The sequence below is a fragment of the Loxodonta africana genome, chromosome 5, assembly GCF_030014295.1.
Source record: "Loxodonta africana isolate mLoxAfr1 chromosome 5, mLoxAfr1.hap2, whole genome shotgun sequence".
Classification (NCBI taxonomy): Eukaryota; Metazoa; Chordata; class Mammalia; order Proboscidea; family Elephantidae; genus Loxodonta; species Loxodonta africana.
The window spans coordinates 51428620-51440762 of record NC_087346.1 but is presented as its reverse complement, the minus strand read 5'-3'; the positions used below and the strand labels follow the sequence as shown (position 1 = coordinate 51440762).

At 37.0% G+C, this 12143-nt stretch overlaps 1 pseudogene; it reads right to left on the bottom strand.

Annotated features, from left to right (window-relative positions):
* Positions 1–225: 225 nt before the first annotated feature.
* LOC100658207 (alcohol dehydrogenase 1-like) lies at positions 226–9815 on the bottom strand (annotated as a pseudogene).
* Between the last annotated feature and the right edge of the window lie 2328 nt (positions 9816–12143).

Sequence of the window (12143 nt, the reverse complement as noted above, 5' to 3'; positions counted from 1 at the left end):
CCATGATGTGAAGTTGATGCTCACTCATAGCGACCCTAAAGGACAGAGTAGAACTGCCTGATAGAGTTTCTAAGGAGTGCCTGGTAGATTTGAACTGCCAATCTCTTGGTTAGCAGCCATTGCTCATAACCACTACACCACCAGGGTTTCCTTATAGAATACAACTTTAACTGCCTTAGTTATCTAGTGTTGCTGTAACAGAAGTACCACAAGTGGATGGCTTTAATAAAGAGAAATTTATTTCCTCCCAGTAGAAGGCTAAAAGTCCAAATTCAGGGCGTCAGCTCTAGGGGAAGGTTTTTTCTTTGTGGGCTCTGGAGGAAGGTCCTTGTCCTCAATCTTCCCCAGAACTAGGAGCTTCTCCATGCAGGGACCCTGGGCCCAAAAGATGCACTCTGCTCCTGGGTTAATGTGTACCCATTTGTTGACAAGCGGTTCCCCCTCACTAAACTAAGCCTCAAAACCACGTACCATAGTATCAGCGAGTCCAATGGCCTCAAAGGCAAAGTCAGCACCAAAGCCTGTCATTTGCACCACCACCTCCTGAACCGGCTTCTTGAGCTTCTGAGGGTTGAAGTAATCAGTAATCCCTAAGGCTTTTGCCCAGGGAAATTTTTCCTCATTAATGTCAACACCAATGATCCTAGAAGCACCAGAAGCCTTGCATCCCATAACAATGGCTGAACCAATTCCCCAAGTCCATAGACCACGCAGGTAGAACCAGGGGTGACTTACAAATTCAGAAGATAGGCTTGTATTAGGTATCAAAACTAGGCCCATGCTTAACTAAGAAAATAAATATACAAGATTAAAAAAAAAAAAGAACAACAATTGAGACTTCTGAGGCTATATACACCAAATGAACCGTTTAGATTGATTTGATCTAGATTTGACATTTTTCCAGCTGAGTCACTATAACATACACTAAGGCACAAGTAGCTTCCTCACCTTGGCTGAATGAGCAGCAGCCTCACAACCTGTAGGGACCTCACAGCTTATGATACACACTTTATCCATAGGAGCAGCATCATCAATTTTTGCAGCTGCAAGCTCAGGAACAACAGTATATTCAGTGAACGCGCTTGTGTGGAAAGACTGATAAATCTTTTCTCCGCTGCATGTAAATCTGCTCGTCCCATCCAGCGTTAATCCACAAGACGGTAGAACACTATTCCCTGGTGACACAGGCACAAGAACCACACAGACACACGGAGTTACAAAGAAAAAAATGAGCACCGTTAGCTACACGGTCAGTGCTTGTACGATAAAAGTAATTTAGTAAAAGCATGAGCGACAAATCTACTAACTCTTGCTTCTGACAGAAGTTGCCCACGGGGTGCAAGCGGGATCGCATTCTCTACACTTTGGAAAAGTGACTGTGAGGACTTTATCTCCTATGTAGAGAAAAGAAATAATATAATTATTAGGTTTAAAATACTATTGAAATAAAATACAGCCGTGTATTTACAAAAATCTCATTGAATTGTTTGATAACTTGTTATGTACAGTTTATGGGGGCTGGTTCAAAGTTGTCCATGGCTGTTTCTAAGAATAAACCATTTTGCTTGGTTTCACAATATCATTTTATTTTTTTGTGGAAAGTGGTGGAAAATTGGCGATATTTACTGCTGGGTAGTTAGCTATAGGTCTGCTTCCCACTACTCTGTTTTAGGAACAAAACAATAAAACCAGGAATAAATCTTCGAGATAAAGTATCTAGTTTAATACTTTCATTTTCCATTTGCAGGATTTAGGTCCCACAGTGGTTGTCACCTGTCTAAAGTGGCCCATCCAGCTATATAATGGCAGAGTCACCCTGTCTCAATATGGCACAAGGGCACATAGCAAGCCCATGAGGTCTTTTCTTTAGTGGGCCTAAGTTCTAAGATATGTTCACTTTAGAGAATAAAAGGAATCACTTTTCCCCTGCAGAGGAAGGCTGTTTCTAGAGCACTTACTACAGAGGATGGTCTTAGGTTTAAGAGATCTGCAGGGGAGACTGATTACATGTGGATCCAGTCACTAGCCAGAATTTGGAGGACCTAGGATGACAGGCTGTGGTAGGAACTCGAAAGAAAGTTAATTACATAGTCATACCATAGACTCATGAAGACTTGGTCAGAAGTCTATCCCATAGTCCCTATGTCGATCCTTACAAGTTTTGCAACTATTCCCCTTTAGCCTTTTACAGAGTTTAGATAGCATTAAAATTCTCTTAGAAGTTTAAACAATGCACATCTTAAATTCATTGTTTCTAAAAAAATTCCAAAGGTACTGTTCTCAGATTTAGGAAATATTCTGTTCCTTTGTCCTTTTCCTTCAAATGATTTTCATCATTTCCCACAGAACTTTCACTGGCATTTTTATAGCTAAAAAGGAGTTAGAGTATATATTTCTTCTATTTGCCTTAAGTTCTTAGAGATGTAGAGACCATGCATTTTTATTTTTGCTTGGTGTCACACACATGGTTGTTGTTGTTTTCTGCCACTAAGTCAGCCCCCAGCTCATGGTGACCCCATACACAATGGGATCAAACTTATATGCATGGTTGTTGTTGTTGTTAGGTTAGGTGCTGTCTAGTTGGTTCCGACTTATAGCGGCCCTATGCACAACAGAAGGAAACACTCTCCGGTCCTGTGCCATCCTCACGATTGTTGCTATGCTTGAACCCATTGTTGCAGCCATCATGTCAATCCATCTCATAGAGGGTTTTCCTCTTTTTTGATGACCCTGTACTTTACCAAGTGTGATCTCCTTCTCCAGGGACTGATCCAAAGTATGTGAGACACAGTCTCACCATCCTTGCTTCTAAGGAGCATTCTGGTTGTACTCCTTCCAAGACAGATTTGTTCCTTCTTTTGGCAGTCCATGGTACATTCAATATTGTTTGCCAACACCACAATTCAAAGGCATCAATTCTTTGGTCTTCCTTATTCATTTCCCAGCTTTTTGCATATAAGGCAATTGAAAACACCATGGTTTGGGTCAGGCCCACCTTAGTCCTCAAAGTGACATCTTTGCTTTTCAGCATTTTAAAGAGGTCTCCGGCAGCCAGTTAGTCTTTTGATTTCTTGACTGCTGCTTCCATGGGTGTTGATTGTGGTTCCAAGTAAAATGAAATCCTTGACAACCTCAGTCTTTTCTCCATTTATCATGATGTTGCTCATTGGTCCAGTTGTGAGGATTTTTATTTTCTGTATGTTGAGGTGTAATCCATACTGAAGGCTGTGGTCTTTGATCTTCATTAGTAAGTGCTTCAAGCCCTCTTCACTTTCAGCAGGCGGGGTTGTGTCATCTGCCTAGTGCAGGTTGTTAATAAATCTTCCTCTAGTCCTAATGCCCCCTTCTTCTTCATATAGTCCAGCTCCTTGGATTATTTGTTCAGCAAACAGATTGAGTAGGTATGGTGAAAGGCTACAACCTTGATGCACACCTTTCCTGACTTTAAAAGATGCAGTATCCTGTTGTTCTGTTCGAAAGACTGCCCCTTGATCTATGTACAAATTCCTCACGAGCACAATTAAGTGTTCCAGAATTCCCATTTTCTGCAATGTTATCCATAATTTGTTCTGTCCACACAGTTGGATGCCTTAACACAGTCACTATAGTGCCTGGTAGGCACTCCACGATTTCTTGCTAAATGAAGACACAAATGATGGCTTTGTGAATGTACTCACAATGCATTCTCTTAAATCTCTTTGTGGACCTGGTTTCAAGTTCAGGGTTCACATATTACCCGAGTCTATGTAATTGTGCTTATTTACTTTGAACATTTTAGACATATATATTAAAAACAGGAAATCTTAAGATCATTTTTTGTATGGCTGAGGATAAGCATACAGCTGCTTTCTATTGATTCTTTCAACTGTCACAGTTATTCTATTAATGAAAATTCAAGCTTTAAATTCTAGTTGATTAGAACATTTACTCATTTGTCAAACATCTAATACTTTCCAACTCTGGGACAGGCACTGGTGCTAAGCACTGTGGTGGAAACAAATACATATAAAAAGCAATACTTGCCCCTAAGGAGCTACTTAGAAGTGTATTGGTTCTATCTCAACTCTCATTTGGTTTTGGTTACATAGATCTAGCGTAGCCACTGCCCTACTGGCAGGCCAGAGATGACAACGGAAAACCTATGTGATTCTTGGAATCACTGGGTACATTTAATACAAGGGTAATGTTACTAATTAGAAGAAACCAGAGACAAACCAATTTATTTCTCCTGTAAAACATGTTAATGTGTCTTATGTTCCTCCCCTGCCCAGAGGGATTTCTTTGAGAGGCCGCTGTAAGAAAGTTTTTGCTGTCCGGTCTCCTACCTGGTTTCATGGAGCTCACTCCTTCACCAATACTCTCCACAATCCCAGCTCCTTCATGGCCTGGGATTAAAGGAAAGCTCACTGAGAGTTCTCCTTTCAGTGCATGGTTATCAGTACCACAGATCCCTGAAGAAGTCGTCTGTATAGGAATTAAGTGACCAAAGATCCGTTGGTTTGGGGCTTTTCCTTTTCTTTATTCTGTGATTATTTAAAATTTTTTATGTGAATTATCTTACTTGATCACTATAATGGTTTCACAGGAACACAGGGAAGGTCTTAACACATCCATTAGAGAGAAGGAAAGGGAGCCTCACAGATTAGAATGAATTGTCCAACGTCAGAGGGCTTATGAGTTTCAGAGTTGGTAATAAAGTTAGGTATTTTGAAATCTGGTCTTTACATTCTATGTCACTAAGCAGTCCTGAAATGTAGGGAAGTACCATTTAACGGAGAAATTTTGACCAAATATTAATAGCACCTCCACTTAGAAAGAGAATTTCAGGCTTCATATTGTAGAGTGCTTTCTACAATGCTTTGGGAAAGTCAGTTTCACGTTTTTAAACTAGTGCATTGAAAACTTACTTCAACAACAATGTAAAGTGAGTTTAAATTTAATAAGCTAACTGTTGCAAAATTTAACTGAAATTGAGAATTAAAAAAAATTCTAATATAATGGTATAAGTTTTCTAGTCTGTGGATGGGCCCAACCCAATTAAATTGGATCATAAAAATGAAACATTTCATGCCCATGTACTACTGATCTGCCTCAAATACAACCAGAAAAACATATGCCCAAATGCTGCTAAGAAATTTTTCATTATCTTTTGTGGAAGAGGCAGCATTTTATAGCTGAAACACTGGAAACAGCTATGGTATAACTGTAGCAAATGGCTGAAAAGAGCTGCCAGGAGAAATACACTGTGTTTGGAAACCCTGGTTGTGTAATGGTTAAGTGCTACAGTTGCTAATCCAAGAGTTGGCAGTTCAAATCTGCCAGGTGCTCCTTGGAAACTCTACGGGGCAGTTCTACTCTGTCCTTTAGGGTCGCTATGAGTTGGAATCGACTCAACAACACTGGGTTTGGTTTCTTTTTTTTTTTTGGTTTTAGTGTTAAAATCGCTTCGAGATGCTGTCAAAATCTAGAGGTGTTATGTTAGGTATTCAGCAAGCTAGAAATCTCACTATCAGCTTTGTTCTTCACACCAAATATGTATATTCGATTATCTGTGGAAAGCTGTCTATATAGTACAAGCTGGGAGTGGGGAACTCTGTGGTTAGGAGCAGATCCAGTCCTGGGTTTTATTCAGGGTTCATGGTAACATTGCTCAGGTCCTTGATGCTGCAACCTCCACCTTGGTGGGCTATTTGGGATTTGTTATTCAGGGTTTAGCCTTTGTCGTTAAGGAGCATATCACTGTAAGAGCAGAGAACAGTAGGTTATCAACTAATAAACACTTCAGTGGAAGATGACCCAGCCCACGATAAGCCCTTGCTAAATGCTGTTTGGATGAATGATAAATAGGTGAATATAGCTTCTGTATAGCAGTCAGTAAGGAGCCTGGCTCATGCAAGTGGTTTGCGATCAGCTGCTAACCTAATGGTTGGCGGTTTGAACCTACCCGGTGTCTCTGTGGAAGCAAGGCCTGGTGAACTGCTCCCATTAAGATTACAACCAAGAAAAGCCTATGAAGCAGTTCTGCTTCATAACACATGAGGTTGCCATGAGGCAGGGACCAACCTGATGGCAGCTAACAACAGCACAAGCAGTCATTTAAAACCAATTATTGAACTCTTTGTCTTGTGTAAATTCTTATCACTTTTCATTTTGTTCTTCATTTTCTCTCATCTGTGAAATATAACCCTTAGCATAGCACTGGACATGGAGGTGATAGTTTATTTAGTGTTAGTTCCCATAGTCTCTTGTTTCCGACTTTGACTCCCTGTTTATCTTTTTCTGCCTGCCTTATTCCCTCCATCTTTTATCTTCCTAGCACCTTCCCAATCCCTTTCATTCCTTTTTCTAACCATCCTCCTGTGCCCTTCTCCTACTTAGATTCATCTTGATACGAAGTAGAGTTGTATAGCTTTTAGTATGTGTTGCTTTCATTGAATCAAATTTTGAGTTTCCTGTTCTTAATTTAAAGTTTAATAAAATTTTAAGTATTAATACTCTTAATCTAGGGTATTTAATGATTTCATAAAATTTGAGAGGCATTGATTGAGAGGTTGATTTGAAAGCAGCAAGTGGTCTTTGATAGGCCAGAGTTTTCCCACCCCTGGTCTAAACTCTGTTCAATAATTGCTAACTGTCTTTCAAATCACTTGGGAGACCATCATGGAGTTATTGCTGATCATTCCTGGAAAATTTACTGCATGGTACATGTTTTCCAATGAGTTTTCTGAGGTTGCGATAATGTATGAACACAAAGCAGTAGAGTCGGATAATTTGTCTATTAGTCACTGAATATGCATTTGTTGAATATCAAGTTTGCACCACAGATATGAGGAAATGCACTCCTTTCCTCCTTCCCCTCAGAAATTAAAACAACTTAACTCTCAAAAAAACCCTTTTGGGTCACATTCTGAAGTTTACAGGCTTGTGATATTATATAATTTTAATAAGAATCTTGATAATAAAAATAATTATATTGGGTGAGTGAGATACCAATATTTTACCATAATTAAGAATATCTCAAGCGTTCATTAACTCTACACTTATTTCATCTTAGTTTATATATTTTTCTTTTGTTAAAAGAAGTAGACAGTCCAAAAATGTACATGAAACTGATGTATGTACTAGGAAACAGGATTTCCTTTTATTTGCCTTCAAAGGTAAAGGCTAAAAGACCCAGGTTTACCTTAATATGAACTTCCCCAGCCTTTGGTGGATCAGCTTGCACTTCCTCAACTGAAAGGGGAGACTTTAGTGCCCAGGCAAGAGCTGCTCGGCATGTAATCGTCTGTGGACACAGGGAAAAGTAAATGAAGTCATATGGCAGTAACTTATTTTTAAAAACTAATATTTAAAAAAATTAAATTTTTGTTCTGTTTATGCAATGATGCTTACTTGTTATAACTTGGAAAAATTCAAAATGATAAAGAACAGGACAAAGATCATCTGAAAATCTAGCCATAATGCTGCTGAGATTTCAGCATACTTCCTTCTAGCCTTTTAAGATATTTTTATATAGTTGAGATCATATTTTTTAAATAATTTTATATATTTTCGAATTTTTTGCTAACAGCAGCCACCATTTACTGAACATTTGCCCTTCTCATGTTTGTAATCATTTTCTCATGACTACAAAATGCGTAGTAATCATAATCTTAAACTGCTATTTATATTGCATCACTTAAATGTGCCCTACCTTGTTGAATCAGTAGCTGCTGCTAGACACGTAATTATTCCCATGGTTTTGACTATTATACAATATACTGCGATAAGTGCCTTTGATGATAATTTTTACCTGCTTGACTTCCTTGAGTAAAACTACTCGGGAAAGGGAAGAGATGTTATTAGTGCTAAATTTATTACCACATACCTTTGTAAAAGGATGAATCACTTGGCAGTCTCCCTAGAAGTGCATATGATTGTCTTTATCTTCATTTATTCCACCCTTATCAGCATTTAAAAAAAAAAAAAATAGTCGTTACAAACAAATACCTGACAGGCAGAAAAAGATAGCTGCGTCTTTAGTATTTCTTTGAATGCTAGTAGTGTGGAATATTTTCTATGTTTATGTTAATCATTTGTATTTTTCTCTTTTGTGGCGTGCTTGGTCATATAGTGTATGTAAGTGTCTATTGATATTTTGATCTTTTTCATGCTAATTCGTTTGACCTGTTGTCTGCCAGGATTGTTATATGTGCTTCTTCCCTGGTTGATCTTTGACTTTTAATTCCTTATAAAATGATATACATATGTGTAAATTAAATATAAAAAGGATTTATGATCTTCTTTGATAAAAATATATCTTTTTCTTTTTTATTTATTCCATTTTCAAACTTTGAAAATTCTCCCCATACAGAGAGCAAATAAATACTTCCGATCATCTCTCCTATATGTTTATGGTGTGATTTTTAAACATTTTACTCTTAAATCCAACTGAAAATTATTTTGTTGTGTGATGTGAAGTGAGATTTAAACTAATTGTCCTAGCTGGAATTCTTGATTAATTTTTCCTTCCTGTTCTGCTTAATATTAACCCCTCTACTATATAACAAACTTTTTGATTTACAAGATTCTTTTGGAGGCTTTTCAATTCTTACATTTATCTTTCTATCTATTCTTACATCAGCACTTCAATGATTTGAATACTTTGACTTTACGATGTATTTTACTGCCTGGTAGTACTAGTAGCCCTCATCATTTTCTGTGTTCCATTTACAGATATGCTGACAGATCTACTTAGCTGAGTAAATCTGCCATGTCTTCAGGCTGTTTAGACTCCAGTAGAAGAGCTAACACATGTCTTGTAATACAAATGAAAAGGGATGATGCCACAAGAGAAGTTCAAATAAAACAGTATAAAATAAAATAAAATAAAATAAACAGTATAAAAAAACTAATTCTTTCTGGGGAATAAAATAATTAGATAAAATAATTCTACTTTCACCAATTAAGTACAAATAAAAAAAATACACTTTATGAAAAAAAATTTCCCAATAACAGAAGCAATACATACATACTACTTATAATAGCCACCTAAGAATTTACTAATATATCGTACCTTATTTACCTAGTTTCCTAATATTTCCTAGTATTGGACATATATTATTTTCAGTGTTATAGGTTTTAAAAATAATGTAAATATGAAGGTACCATGTTTACAAAAGCATACATAATCATTTCCTGGGAATAAATTTTTGGGTCAAATGATAGACAATTTTTTAAGGGTTTGATATAATATTATCAAGATATCGACCAATACGTTTCCTGCAGTTTATTCTCCCAGCAGCTGAGTTTCCACAGTTGGGAAAACATTGGATCTTATCGTTAAAAGTTTTTGTTAATCTGATCAGGGAAAAGGTGTCTTAATTTTGTTTTAATGCAAACGTTTTTTCATAACTATTGAAGAGGAAAAGTAGTTCAGGTGGTTCAGTGGTGAAGCGTTCACCTGCTAACCCACTGGTCATGGTTGGGACCCACTAGCCTGTGTGAGGGAGAAAAACATTTTGACCTGCTTCCTTAAAGATTACAGTCTTGGAACCCATTGGGGCAGTTTTACCCTGTCCTGTTGGAGCCTTGGTGGCACAGGGGTCAAGAGCTCACCTGCCACCCATAAAGGTCAGCAGTTCGACTCCTTGGAAACCGTCTGAGGCAGTTCTACTATGTCGTATACAGTCGCCATGCCACTCGATGGCAAAGGTCTTTTTTTTTTTTCTTTTTTTTATAGAGACTCCACGACAAAGGCTTGTTTGGTTTGGTTTAAGGAAGAGGCTATAGATCTATTTAAAAAGTAGAGCACTTACTTTGCCAGAACTGTCCATGATGAATCTTCTGGTTTCCTTTGAGTCTTACAGGTATAAAAGAAAAAGCTTCACGTCTTTGACTGTTCCTTGGCAAACTAGACCGAGTACTTATACTGCCTACATACCAAAACTCATTAAAAATCATTGCACAACCACACGTAAATATAGGGAAAATAAGAATGATGAATTGATCGGCAAATATTAGATAATGAACGACAGAAAGAAATGTTAAAGAATAAGAAAGGATGTTTAAGGAAGGAGTTGAGAATAAGGACACTGAGTGGGGAGACAGGCAGCTTGAAGGAGAATGTGGGAAAAGGCAATGAAATGATAATAGAGAAATGAATAAAGTGTTAGAGAATAACTGCTTCCCCTGGCTTCTGCACCCACGCACCTCTTCTTGAAACCTACAGGTTGTTCCTGTTCAGTAAAACTTGTGATGATGTGATGCCCAATAGAACACTGAATGTGACCTGAAATGAAGGAATGTTCTGGTTATCAATTGTCTTTTTCAGCAGGGTAAGTTTGTGCTTGTCTCTCTAATAGTATCTTGTGACAAGCTGGAACAAGAGTCGTTTTTTCTACCATGTTACCTAAATTCAGAGCTTTAGTGGGTATGTGATATGAATTCTAGGAGCCAATGGTGATTATTGACTAACTAATTACTTTAATACAGAATATAGCTTCTAAGTCAAGGAGAGTGGAATCCTTGTTGCTTCCTACCCTACTCTACTCAGTGAGTTTTGCATTTGAGGGATGTCAGTGAACCATTTTACTTCTGGGACCCAATTATTATGTTAATTAGGACTTTTTTAAAAAATATGCTTATTTAATAGACAAAAAGTATATAAACTAAAAATATAATAATGTATTATTAGTATTGTGATATATAAATTCATATGAATAATAACACAAAAATGAAGAAGAGGGAATAGAATTATATTCAAAGACATAATGGCGTTTATATCTCACTCAGATTAAATTAATGTAAACCTGAAGTACATTCTATATTAAGATGTACATGGTAAGCCATGGAGCTGCCAACAAAAAAGAAAAAAAGACTATAACTTAAAAAAATATTAAAGAAGTTAAAATGTTACACTAGAAAATTACAATTAATACAAAATGAGATAAAAGAGGAAGAGAGGATGAAAAAAGACATAAGAAATATGAAAAAACTAAAATGACAGACATAAAAGCAAAATATAATAACATTAAATATGAATGAATTAAACAATCCAGTCAAAGGGCAACAATTGTCAAATGGGATCATAACAGAAAGATCCAAATATATGCTTTCTACAGGAGCTGCATTTTAGATTCAAAATACAAATAAGTTGAAATCAAAAGGATGACAAAACATGTATATAATTATATATATATGTATATGCAGACACACATATATATATAAATGTAAAAAGCAACAATAAGAAGGCTGCATTGACTATATTCACATCGTACAAAATAAAATTGTATTCAGCAAAAATTTTGCATATGATATTAATGAATGTTATTGTTCAATAATTTCCACATTCTGTTGCCTCACCTTTGTTTGTAATGGGCAAGTTAGGGATCCTTTCCAGCTGGTTGGTCAGGAAGTTGTCTTTCGAATTTCTTGGCATTGATGAATAAGCACTTCCAGTCTTGCTTCAGTTTGTTGAAGCATATCAATTGGTATTCTGTCAAACAATGGTGCCTTGTTTTTCGCAGCTTGGAGTTCTTCCTTCCATGCCATTGGTTTTTGATCCTGTACTACCTCCTGAAATGGTAGAAAGTCACCCAATTCATTATGGTACAGTGACTCTATACTTTTCCATTTTCTTTTGTTGTTTTCTGCATTGCTCATATTTTGCCCCTGGAATCCTTCTGTATTACAACTGGAGGCTTGAAGTTTTCCTTCAGATCGTTCAGATTAAGAAATACCAAGCTAGTTTTTCTTTTTTGGTTTCGTAACTCCAAATCTTTCCACATTTCATTATAATACTTCGCTTTGTCTTCTAGAGCCACCCTCTCATAATTTCTGTTCCGCTCTTTTTTTTTTTTAATTGTACTTTAGGTGAACGTTTACAGCTCAAGTTAATTTCTCAATCAAAAATTTATATACATATTGTTTTGTGACAATAGTGGCAATCCCCACAATGTGACAGCACATTCCTCTCCCACCTCCCCCCCCACCCCCGCTGAGGTCCCTTTGACCAATTCCTGTCCCTTCTTGCCTTCTCATCCTGCTTTTGTGCAGGAGCTGCCCATTTGGCCTCATATATCTGATTGAAATAAGAAGCACATTTCTCATGTGTGTTATTTTTTGTTTTATACTCCTGTCTAATCTTTGCCTGAAGAGTGGGC